Below are 14,089 nucleotides of genomic sequence, written 5' to 3' on the forward strand. Positions count from 1 at the left end.
ACCTGTGTGTGAGCGTGCACATTTGCAAACTCAAGCTTAAGTCTGTGTGTCCGTCTATGCTCGGTTGCTTGAGTGTGTGTGTCACTGCCCTTCTACCTCATCGGTAAATGCCAGTAAGGACCAATGTGTCAGTATTATGTGCAAATGCCAGTCATGATAAGCGAGAAGGGCAATTACCACTACAGGGCTCTGGAGTTAGACAGCTTGTGACTTCTGAGGGAATAAAATGACTTGAACACATTACAAGAAACATTTAGGTTTTAATTAAAGGAGACATATGATGCTCATATAAGGTTTATAATTTTACTTCTAGAACATGTTTACATGTTTTAATGCTCAAAAACGCATTTGTTTTCTGTCTAGCTCCTGTCTCTTTAAGGCCCCCTCTCCCAATCTGCTCTGATTGGACAGCTCACACACGCCTGAGCCAGCATCCCTCATCGTCTCTCCGGTCAGCTTTGTCATGTTTTCAGCTTCCAGTTAGCTTTACTTGCACCGTGAATATAGGCAGAAATTATGACATGGTGATGTAGTGTGATGTCAAGAAGTCACGTAAATAAAGGCGGGACTAGTGATGCATTCCAGGCACTTTAGGAGCAGTGTTTTCTGTAGGAGAGAGGAGCTCCGGTCGGAGCGGACTTTGGGCTTTTTAACCTTCAACACCTTTTACATGCACAGCTTAAAACACGCTGAAGGAAAGGACAAACAAACGCAAAAGCATATTCATGTAAATAAATGTATTATTATTATATTAGGTCTCCTTTAATCACAGATTCTCTTCAGGCCAGAACAAAAATGACTTAAAGAAATAGGCCCCAATAATTGTAAGCTTTCATTGTATGGAGCACCCTTGAACAGAACACTGGATCTCTTCTGCTTTCACGGTCTGTAGATAAGCTTTATATATGAAAGCCCTGGGAAGAGGATTTTTTTTTCATTATTAACATTGCAACAACAATTTGCAGCTGCTTCACTGAGGGAGAATGGGAAATCAGGGTTGTTGGAGCTGTGATTGTAAATGTAAGTAAAACATATCTATCTCTATTTAGGTTTAAAGGTTCAAAAACATTTCATTGACTCCAATTTGCTTCCAATTTGAGTCCAGCTTTGCAGAAGATTTGCCTTTATTTGCAAATATTTAAGATCAAATTTCCCCAGTGACAAATGTGACTGGACCTTTCATTTTATTTCACCACAGGGACATCCAATGCAAATCTGTTTCCTGTTGAAGTTTAGTTTGATCTATTCTAAAAAGCAAAACAGCCGGTCGAAGGTCACTGCTCTCGGTAATGAAAGATGTTTACGCTTATGGAATGCCTATTATGAAGCACACAAATCTGTCTTATTGTACACATAAGTGGCACAGAAAGTGCTTCACACTGCACCACAACTGAAAGAATAGTTCAGAAAATCTTACAAAGGCCCCGTTCATATAGGAAGGGCTTCTATAATAGTTATAAATGCAGCTAATTTACAGAGTTGAAACTTGATGTTTACCTTTAATAGCATTGTTTGTGTAGTTTATTCATGAACATGTGCATGGCTTCTAGGCTTGTAACAGGGACATATATCATTCTGTTTGAAGCGTCTCAGGTCAAATGATGCACATGAACATATGAGGTGCTTTTAGGCGTGTTATGTATGTGATATTTAGTTTATTAATGCTTTCTTCTCTGCAGAACAACAAAAGAACATATGCTTAGCTTCTGGAGGAATTTGAATGCGGTGTAACTTTTCTCTTTGAGGCTTCCTGCACAAAACATGAGTATTTAGCTCAATATATAGACGTGAGCTCATGTTGGCGTGTCTGTATCCGCGCACATTTGCACCCACCTGCATGTATGTAAAATTTGTCTCCTCGCCTATATACAGTATTCATGTGTGTGTGTGTGTCTGCGTGTGTTTGAGTGTGTCTGCATGCCCATAAAATGTAGATACACATATCAAATAGGATTGGGGTCAGCAGTGTAATGAGCTTTGTTGTTGTCCCCACATGGTCACTGGGTATCCTATTGGTAAAGGGCGGAACAGACGGACACACACACACACACGCACACACACACACAGGTCCCCCTGGAGCAGCGTACATATAGGCGACATGTTGGCACTGATGAGGGTAGACAGCTCGCCCCTTACACATAGACAGGGCCAGACAGGATGGCATGGTGCCAGCAGCAGCTATGAGGTCTGTGTGTGTGTGTGTGTGTGTGTGTGTGTGTGTGTGTGTGTGTGTGTGTGTGTGTGTGTGTGTGTGTGCGTGTGTGTGTGCGTGCATGCATGCATGCGCGCGTGTGTGTGTGTGCGTGCGTGCGTGCATGCGTGTGTGTGTGTGTGTGTGTGTGTGTGTGTGTGTGTGCGTGCGTGTCAGCTCTGCCCGCCTCAAGTGTCCTGCTGGGAGTTAGGCTCCATGTTATAAACAAACAGGCAAGAGCAAATAGGAGATGGGATGAACAGAAAGACACAGAAGAAATGAGAAATAAATATCCTCTCCTGGTGTCTGTCTATCGATCCATCCATCTGTCTCTCTTTCCACTTTCCACAGCTTCTCTTTTGCAAAACACAAAGGATGGATTAAAGATAATAAAGGCTGAACCTTCTTGTGTGACTTGATGTCAGTTTAAGTCACAAGTCAAGCACCTTCTCTCAGCCATATGCTTATGATTGAGAAAAGGTCTCTTGTGTATGCATGTGTGCGTGTGTGGCCGTCTCCCAGATCCCACACCTCTGCAGGTGTAAATGAGACTCAGGCAGCAGACAGAGGCCTTCTTCTAACGAAGACAGTAGGAAAGAGCAAACGAGGGAGAAGACTGACATTTTGTCTCCTTAACGCACTTTTTTCTCACGTACACACCTCAAACAGAACAACACACATACACACACACACCTACGTACTGTACGTGAACCACACAGACCCCCTGTTGTTCACGGCACTTGCTAGTTATGCTAATGTCTCTCCTCACTAAGACTGTCAAGGCGTGGAACAGGATTAGCATAAAGTTGATTTCAAAGCACGTACACACACCCATACACACACATACACAGGCATCGAGGCTATTTAAAATAATCACTCCTCAGACTGAGTATGAGTAATCAGCGTAGGGTGTCAGGCGTTAAAAGAAAAGAACATATATGATGTGTACGTAAAAGCACTGTCTGCAATCATGACATTATGAGCCTAACTTAATCTGCATAACAGCAGCCTTAGAGTAATTTGCAATTTTCCTGAAATAGAGGTGAAGTGATAAAAAAAACTAAACTGATTGTACAGTTTACTTGAAGCTCATGTGTGCAAAAGTTAATCAGAAAATCAATAGCTGGTATGAGTTTAAATAGAACAAAAAGAAATGGAGGGAAATAGAACATGCTCTTGGTGAGTCTTGCTAAATGGATTGTTCCTAAAAAAGTACTTGTGCTGGTACAATGTACTTAAGTACAATCTTGAGGCACTTGTACATACTTTAGTATTTCCATCTTTTATTTTATTCTGAGTTACTTTGCAGATTACATGCTCATCAGAACCAAAGTAGCACATTTTTAATTAATTCATTTCATCAGCAAAAAATAAATAAATAAACTAAAAAACAAAATACTGATTAAGATTATCACAAAAATGCTAAAATTTGGATTGATTTGGTCAATCCATAGTATAAAATATATACATAAATACATACTTGTAAATAATTTACTTTTACTTGTACCTTCTGACATTTAAGTACATTTAAAATCAGCTAGTTCAAGACTTTTACTCAAGTACTATTCAGATGGGTGACTTTCAATTTTACTTGAGTAATATTTTGACACGATATCTTTACTTTTACTCAAGCATGAGTGTTGGGTACTTTATACAACACTGGAGAATTGTCAGGCTGAAACCATCATCTTCTCTTGTATAGGGAGAAAACAATCTTGCAGCTTGTTTGTACTTCTTCAAACCAATCACAAATATCTTGGACAGCGCTAAGCCCTGGATGCAGCTCAATGCCCCTGCAAAATAGTAACACAGATAGCAGACGGGGAGGAGAATTCTGACTCTCTCTTCCAAACACACTGCAGTGAAAATGAAGAATTTTAATTGACTGCAAATCTATATACAGTGTCTTATTAAAGCCTTAACACAGCATTTTGCAGTAAAGAATGATGCATCATACATTATGTTAAAAGCTGGATGAAATGACATTACAGCTTCTCCGATACCTAAATCTTCTTTCTTTCTCATACATGTGTGCATATACACAAAGCACCCAGACTCGCTTCAACAGAAGTGTGCACACATGCACATGGTCACACGCACACACAAAGTGGCCACACTGCGGGGCTATCAGCTCCAGCACACCATCGTGGGTTTCATCAGATGTTTCACTTATTTTTTTCTCTCCCTCTGTTTTCACTTTCCCAGCATCTACGGGAAACGACAGATGGATGGAGAGGAGGAGGGGAGAGCAGGAGAGCGAGGAGGGAGGGAGGGAGGAAGGGAGGGAGGGAGGGAGCGAGAGGGGGGGTGTTTTCTTCTTTCTCTTTTTTTCTCTTTCTTTTATGAATCTAAACTAAATCTAAATTCTGTGCTGCCATATGCTGACCTGCAGAGGAATGTGCCATATGCTCAGAAATGTATCAAGCAATACCGGCGGCAAACACTGAATGAGACTAAATATTAAGTAAATTCAAAGAGCACTGCCAGAGACCTTCATGCCAGAGACCTTCGTGCCACAGCGCTGCTGGTGAACACTGCTGCGGAGCTGTGAAATAGTTTCTGTAAAGTGCTGCAGCTGGCTGAGGAGGATTAATGGGTGAGATTAAACTTTGAATATGGCCTTGTACATAACTGTCAAGGTGAATATGTGAAATATAAGAAAGAGCAAGGTCTTTAGATGCCCTAATTAATTAACTAAGTGATGCTTTCAGTGGCTCAAATAAATGATGTTTATGAACAACCATACTTTCTACCTTCATTCTCAATACAAGATACCCTGGGCTTCATCTTGGGATATTGGGGGGCTGGAATATTGTCTGGCTCTAAGCACTCAGGTGTAATTTTGTACAGTGTTATCAAGTTTGCAAAACTACTTAAAAGAACAAGTTGTTGATCGAAAACTTCACAAATGAGGTCACAATGTGGAATCCAAATAAGGATTTTCCAACCTAATTCTGTTTTCAGCAGAAACCAAACATATATTTGAGTGAAAGGTCCAGTGTGTAGGATTTAGTGGCATCTGGCGGTGTGGTTGCAGATTGCAACCAACTGAATATCCCTCGTTGACCTTGTCCTACAGTGGTGGCAAAGAAGCGAAAGGCCCTATTTGAGCCAGTGTTTGGTTTGTCCGTTCTGCGCTACTGTAGAAACAAGGCAGAGCAAGATGGCGGTCTCTGCGGAAGAGGATCTGTCAACTCTGTAGATGTGAAAGGCTCATTCAAGGTAAAAAAAAAAAAAAAAAAGAAAAGTTTAAAGATCAGTAGTTTTGTACACTAATGAAAAAATGTTACTCTGGACTGGCAGGCCAACATGTGTCTGAAACATTGTACTTAAGCCATTTACTTTATCACTCTAGCATCAAAATTCAAAACTATCTAGTCTGATTTAAGCTTATTTCAGGCACTAGAAGAACAACAGATTTGTGTATTGCATGTGCAATAATAATTAAAGAGAAAACAATTGTCTATTCAGGAACTTACAGAAATCAAATGGTCATTGAAAGAATTTTGGTTTTTTCACTATTACTAATGCAGTTTAGCTGTCTTTGACTTCCCTCTTTTGCCCGAGCCTAAAGCAAAACACTGCACTGAGAAAAACATTTTAAATAGACCCTCTTATATTCAATGATATGTGCCTCCTTCAAACAAATATAAATGCGAGAGTTTTCAAAGCTGTTTCCACATTTGTGGAAATGCAGAAATAATATGAAATGCATACACTTTGAAAAAATGTGAGGAGGTTTTTCAAATCAACTGTAGTGAGTAGGGGGATGCCCCAAAGGCCTTGCCTTGATCGAGGGTGGAGGTATATGCACAGAGCTGGCACTCTGGTCCTCTCTCACACACTCACACACACACACACACTCACACACACACACAGTCAGACAGAGTGATATGGGGGCTCTTCCCACAGATGTGATGGGGGATCACATTTGTGTGCATGGGGTGAAAGAGCCCCCATGCCCCATACACACACGCACACACACACACACACACACACACACACACACTGCCTGTCTGCCACGGGTGTCAGTACATCTAAAAGGTCTCAACATAAATGGGATTAATGCAGTCTCTCTCCCATCGGCAATCATTAAGCATTCTGTTTAAAGCGCAAACACACTCAAAATAAACGCACTTCCACTCTCCCCTGCTGCAGTAAATTATTCAAAGAAGAAAAAAAATTAAAGGAAAGAGAAAAAGAGAGAGAAACTGAGATGGGGAGGGGGGTGTGAGCGACTCCTCTGAGGAGAGGAGGTGCACTGGATAGGAGAGGCAGATAAATAAGAATGCAAGGAGAAAAGGGAGAACATGAAAGAATTGTTTTAAAGCCGAGAATCCTAAAATGCAAGCGGCTTTGTCACTCAGGAGCAATGCCCGCTTGTCTCTCTCTCACACCACTTCTCTCTGTTTTTCTCCTTTCTCTCACCCTTCATCTCTCTCATTCTCTCCTGACACGTTCCTCCCTCTTCCTCCAACTTTCCCCTCCCACCTCCCTCCCAGTTTGAAATCCCTGCTTGCTGCTTGCCATACGTTAATAACTATTTACTTCCCACTGAGAGCAATTACGCTAAGAGGGCTTATTTTTGCTCTCTTTTCATACTCTTGAACTTTTGAAACCAGCCGTATAGTTTGAAGTCCATGCTTGGAGGCCTTAACTATGGGCAGTATGGCTCTCTGTTGCAAATGGGAGATGAGATGTAAAGCTTTGTGATATTTTGAATTAGACTTCTTCCAAAAAAAACTCTTTTAGTTATCAAAGGAGGTTTTAACTGGTGTTAATGGAAAGAGGAGTAGAACTGCAGGAGAGTTGTTTTGCTAATGTTTCCTCTAATCATACTGTAAACAAAACCAGGGTGCATTTGATTTGTCTACTAAATGAGAGGGTTTTTTCTTTCAAACTCGTACAAAAATGAACAAACATGAATGCTGTTTTTTCCACCACGCTGTACAGTACGTCGCATTGAGAGGTTTTCCTGAAGCTAAAAGCATCCGTCTTGAAGAAAAGCTGTGACAAAAGATGTGTCCATTGAAATAAATAAATAAAGATTTAAATCACTTTTCATTTAATGACTTTCTTTATGGGGTGCAGGAGCGTGAGTCTTTCAATGAGACTAAATACGTTTATGCAATTAAAGAAGAAATCCTCTCAGATGGAACCAACATTGCTTGAGCATCAAAAGCAATAAGAATCTCATGTTTGAGGAAATGTAATGACAGGATGCTAGTCAAAAACACAACCACATAAAGCCACGGCACAAATTTGTCTCATCTTTATCTCATCTCGTTTTGCAAAGCCTGCATTTTAGATTTGACATTTGTAACTTTTGTTAAACTAAAACATCTTTATTTCTTAATTACTACACTTTGTAAATGTAGATATATTACATCTGGTATACTTGATGGCTCGGGGTATACACATGAATACACAAGTTAAATAACACTGTGGGTTTTTTTTTTCACCTTTAATGAAACTGCTGTCAGAAACAGAATATGATTCATGCCTGTCTGATTTTGTTCTGTCATCTTTGTGCGTTACATATTCATGTGTAAAATTGTTTTTCTCACTTATTCGAGGTGTCTTGCCTGTTCAGCACAGCCTTGTTATTCCATTCACAAGCATAAGGCTGAAGGTTAGACTTAACATGTACGCACTTGAATGCTGCCCATCTCATTTTGTCTTCTTCCACTCATTTATTTGGGAATGTTAGAATTAACCATAATTAGGGTTCCACGTTTTCAATTTCCACGTTTTTTGTTTTTTGTTTTTTTTTATCTTAAACAGCTTATTTTCAAACCGAATCAAAATCACAACACATAAATCTGACTATAAATTACATTTTAGCAATAACATTGGCAGTGCAAACGCTTCAGTTTGACAGTTTATTTTCTATTTTTCTATGTTTTGACTTGGTAGAGGGATGCTGGTGCATAATCAACAGCTCATTTGCATTTTCTTTCCATGTTTCTCTTCACCTTCTATTACCAAAAGCATACTCTCAGCTGTCATCATTGCATGACAACCTTATTTACTGTAAACTGCTGGCATCAGTGACTTCTTGCAGCAGGAAACACAAAAACTTTTGGATGCGTGGGAACATAAAATCCAGCTTGAAACCAATCTGCTGCAGTATTAGGCTCATTGTTAATGTAAACCATAATGTTTAAACATATGTACAATATAAGGCTGTTTTTATCATGTTTAAGATAGTGCAGTGCCCGTTCAAAACATGCTGTTTGGCACTTATGTGAGGGGTTTACAGTTTTAAGCCGCCTGAACTGCTAACAAACTCATCAGGGCCACCCAGATAATATTAAACATGTCTGATATTTCAGATATACCGTCTGGATGATGTGCCAAACTACAATGACAGAGGCATCCAGGAGCAGCTGATGGTGCCGAGCAATGGTAAACATCGTAGCCCTTGAGGCTAAAGTTACCTAACATATGAGTGTTGACAGAAACGTCAAAGCTCACCTCCAGTTCTCACAAAAGGCGTGAAAAACCTGTGTTAACAATGTATCCCCACTCATTCTGACCCATTTTAAACTTCTACTTTTGTTCTATTCTCGCTGCACCACGCTAATCTCCATTTTGTGTTCTTGCCCTTGAGGCTAACGTTAGCTAGCATACTACTGTTGACAGAACACAGAAAACTCTTGTTTAATCTTCAGCTTGTGTTGTTTTTGTCACTGCAACAAATTGCTACAGCAGGTTGTTGCCCCACGCTATTCTCCATTTTGTTTATGTCTGCTTCCCATGAGATCACATGAGAGGGATCACATGTAAGCCCAACTTCAGTCTGCAGAGCAATGTTTTTTTTTTCTTATTATATTTCTTTATTAATATTGAACATGTAGCAAGTTCAAATTGCACCATATTTGACACTGCTCTCCCTTGGGTCCTCTACAACAAACCTGCCAAGTGTGAAGTAGATTGGATGAACGGTTCTCGAGATATACGAATAACATACAGACAGATGGACAGAGATTCTTTGCTTTAAAGTTAGATAATCAGACTTTGCAGTGATTATGATGTTTAATTTTTTCTATAGCAGCTATCCATTTGATGTTAAAATACTTTTTTTTTAAATTATGATTCATTCAATAGTGTCTGACTGATTTGTGAATTACAACAATATCCACATGCTTTAATTAGTTTCCACCAATCAAAGACGGCGCTGCCATCATAGAAGTGTGTGTGGAAAAATGCATGTGATTGGTAGGCCGACTATTAATGAAATAATCTTTTCAGCCACAAACCAATTTTAGTGATAATTAATCAGTGTCCTTGGTTAAAAGGCAGAGAGATGTGTGTAAAATCTTTCCTTTTACTTGTTGTTCACATATGCTGTATATGCTCTCCTCGTTCTGCCTCTGGTTCTCTTTTTTTCTCCCGTTTTTGGGCTATCTTGTCCATATACTGTACGGTATCTCCCCCCCCCCTCCTCCTTTCATCAAAGTGAATTAACAAGTAGCCGTTCTGATTAACTTCACATGTAATATGCAGCCGCGCTGACATGAAATACATAAAAATAATTCCCACTTTTTTTTTCCAATTAGCCATGACTTTGCTGTGGTTAATTACATTTCACTTGGTTCAAAAGCTAGATAGAACAAGACTTCTAAGTGTAGATATATACTCCACTTATCTATCCAACAGTGATTTATGGAGCCTCAAGATGAAACCGCAGAACTGTTGAGCATTTTGTCTGCAAATACATGGTTTTTATACAGATTTTAAACGGACACATCTTGTCAACAAGTGCAAGATTGTCATCGCTTGGGAATCCCAACAGGCTTGTAGATATTTTATAATTCTATGCATGAAAAAAACTGATTAATGTTCATTTATGTGTTGATCCAGTCTGAAAGTTTTGTCAAATTCCATCTCCTTCCTCTCTGCTCTTCTCTTTGGACTTTCTCACCACTGCAGACTTTCAAATCAATCCTGAAGCTCATGAGTATAGCCCTGGAGCTATAAAAAGAAGTATACATTGAGTTAAGGAAGCCCTGTGAGCCTGGTCTATGACAACCAGAGTCTCCAGCCATGAGCTTTGATGAAATATAGTTCAAGGGATGAAGCTATAACATCCATACCTTCCTCTCATCTCTATCTCTCTCTTCTCTTCCGCCTTCTTTTCATTCATAAGTAATGGTACACAGTGAGACTCATCAATAACCTACAGCACTCCTCTGTGAAAAAGCATCATGCGCATAAATGTTATCATTACCCCCAATGTATAGCACTAGACGGTACCATATATCAGTGATATCTGTGTGCAGGCACGCATGTTTGTGCTTGTGTGTGAGGGAGCCAGAGGACGGGAGAGGCAGAGAGAGAGAGAGTCAATGAGCCATGAATGAAGTTATTCTCATGTATATTTGACTGTAAATGTATACATTCCCAAGAGTAAATCTGTACATTTCTTTGTTAATGTGAGTGGAAAATTGTACTCACAGTGGAACAGTGCTTTTTCTACCTCTTGACCACATATTTGCTATAACACTGTGCCAATGTGACCATTTGCTCTTGAGCATCTTTTGATTATTAAATCCAATTAGGATACGGACTAAAAAAACATAAGCTCTCCCTGCTTATGTTTTGTTGACACAAATAGGCTCTATATTATATTTCACCTTAACAGTTTTGATGGTGTGATAATGGCACACACTCGACACACTTTTTATTGTATTTAGCTATGTTAAAAACAGTTCAACAGCATTGGTTTTGTTTGTTTATTAAAAAACTAAAAAAACATGCAATAACTAATTTTGTGCCAATTGATGGCCAAATACATCTGAGCAGTTACAGAGAAAGACTGATATTCATTTAGAGTCATGTTTCTCATCACCTGGAAAGTGTAGCTCTGATATTCAATCACTTTTATCTCAGTTTTTGGTCTCCACCAACTCCTGAAAAAAATGGCTCCTTAGCTGTTAAATGCTCTAAAAGATTATGATGATAAAAAATCAATTATAGCCACTTTCATAGTCACAGTCCTCTATCAGTAGCAAAGGTAGAAGTAAAGTGATATTGTTATGTCATCCCATACAAAGAAAGGACGTTGGGGTGGATGGTTGGACATAGAGTGTGTAACTTTGACATGGTTGACTGAAATGTGCATCCTACCAGTCAATGGTGTTCTTTCACTCATGAAGGGGAAGGGAGACACAAGAAAAATGAGAGCACTTGTCATTTATTCAAGTGCCTAATACTACCTATAGTTCTTAATACTCTAACTAGGTCATGGCAACTGTGATTGTTGAGGAAATGCACATTTGTGTAGAACCCAAGAAACCCTGTAGGGAATGTAGGTTGATGGATGGGTCACCGTAGTGGACAGTGGACATGTATTGGGAGACCGCTTTGAGTCTCTTGTTTCCTACAAACCATCAACCTGGTTTGCTTTGAGGCGTTTCACCTTCATTAACGCGTATTTTTATGCCGAAACTTTTTTAGTGGCCTCCAACATTTTCGAAGGCAATGACATATTACCATGCTAAAAGGGGTTTATTTTATCATTTAGTTTGTAAGACTTACTGTCATTAAGGCAATTATTCCTGGTACGTAATACTTTAAGTGGCCTTTATAGTAGATAATCACACAGTCTTCCTAATTTTTTTTCCCACAAATTTGCATTCAAGATCATCGTAAACTCACTAACACGCAACAAAAATCTTAAACCTTGCTGATTCTTGTTGATGTGTCCTTGAGCAAGACACTGGATGCCCTACCTCTGGGATGGCACCATTAACTTAATTAAATTTCCATCACCCTGTTAAAACATGTACATGTGTGCACATCTCAGGAACATACCTCTAATTACATGGCCACTTAACATGGCCACTGAGCACTCTAAAGTCTTTTTGAAAAAAAGAAACTTATAAATATCATTATTTCCCTTTCATCACCCTCTGCCTTTTGTGAACATTAGAGAATAGAAGTTCACGGGGTTCACATTAGCCGTGGTGGTGGTCGGGGGGTTAGAATCAGAGAGAGTACTTTGAACATATTAATTAATAATCCATGGCTGGGTTATTAGTGTATGAGGGATTTCAGGCCCCTATTACTGTAGATGAGGAGAACCAGAGGGCATCATGGGTAGGGATGAAGGAAGGACACAGCTTCTTAAGTCTAAACACATTAAAACAAAAAGACTACCTTTGTTTCATGCAGCAAGTCTACGGTCAAACTTTTTCTGATGAGCTCACGGACTTTGAAGTAGATTGTGAAAATTTTAATGCAGTTTAGGTCTTTTATTCTGTTTCACCCCATGCACCAAAGTGTTTTTAAGTCTTGTCAAAGATAAAACCGAATTCCCAGTTCTTCAATGGGTGAAGTCCAGAATTCCTTTTAATCAATGTACTATGACTATAGCTTGCATTTTAATTAATATTATACAGTGACATTTCTATCTATCTTTTGGGATCTAAAAGCACTTTGGCCTTACACAAGCTGAACAAAAAATCTTGTACGCAATCATCAATTGTAGCCCATTACCCACACATCACATAGAAAAACACCTTGAAGCCACCACGCCACTAAAGCCAATTTAATTTCCATACGCTTATGCTAATTACGCTGAAATAATCAAGCTAATTTAGAAAGATGCAAATGTGTTTGAGGTTGGGTTCATTAGTAAAGGGGGCCAGTGCAAGTGTGTGTGTGTGTGTGTGTGTGTGTGTGTGTGTGTGTGTGTGTGTGTTCGAGGTAGGTTTCATTAGTGAGGGGGCCTAATGTGTGTGGAGAGGAAAGCTGTGCAGTAAAAGAGAAAATAATATGGCAGGTAAAGTCTCTTTATTGAGTCGAAAATGTAGAATGTACATACATTTTATTCCTCTGCATTTCTTTCTGTTCCTTTCGCAAAAAAATGCTATATACTTTGTCAGGTTGCGGACGGATCCTTTGACTTTTCAAGGTATACAAGGTTTGAGCAAAACTGCAGTTTCTATCACAGACTGTAGAGATGAAACCTCTCTGTCGTAGAAGTGAAGGACCGCACAAATCAACTGTTCAGGTTAATTGTAGAGATCATTTAATGTCCTCTAACTTCTGTTTCCAAAGAACTCTTTTACAGGGGCACCCCCAGGAAGGGCCACTGAAAATCTTGAGGTGGTCACCAAAAGGCAACCATTATCATCACACATTTCTTATTTTAAACTTATTTTCATTATTGATTTACTGTAAATATATAGCACCTAATGTAAAATATAAGATAGAAGCATATTATGCATACATTACGTATAATTGAGAAGGAAGGGAGGGCCCTGGCAAAGGGGGTGGGGCTCTTGTGATTGGGGGACGAGCACTCGTGAGTAGGGGGGGCCGATGGGGTGGCCAACAACTGCTTCAGGGCTGTGGCCCCCCCGTCCCACTTCGGTGTTCTGTGAACAAACCTATAGAGTGATAGAGTAGATCTAGACGGCTCTTCTAGTTGGACAAATTACTTAATGCAGCTCTTCCTTGGGTGACGTATTGTAAGTAATTCAACATGAGTTATGGCTAGCTACTGTACATGGTGGATGAGGCTTGTGTCAAAAAATACAGTAACTATCTTTAATGCAATGTTGTGTTTTAAACGTTTATGTATGAAATTCATAGGCTATTTCAAGTATACAGGTCTACAGGGAAAAACTGAGATAAAAGAACACAATTTAGATTGTGGATCATGATTGCGATAAAATGGATTGTGATAATGTTTTTTTTTGGCCAGATCACCCACCCGTAATCTGTAGCTATTAATTAAACATCGTAATATCCCTTTTGCGTTGCTTCAATGAGAAGTTGAGGGCTCACATTACACACAGACACCTCTTCTGTAATTATCCTGATTGCAGCAGAGCCACTGTGAATTCAGAACACATACATGCGTGCACACATCCAGATGCACATACA

Source organism: Pagrus major, chromosome 17, assembly GCF_040436345.1.
Source record: "Pagrus major chromosome 17, Pma_NU_1.0".
Lineage (NCBI taxonomy): Eukaryota > Metazoa > Chordata > Actinopteri > Spariformes > Sparidae > Pagrus > Pagrus major.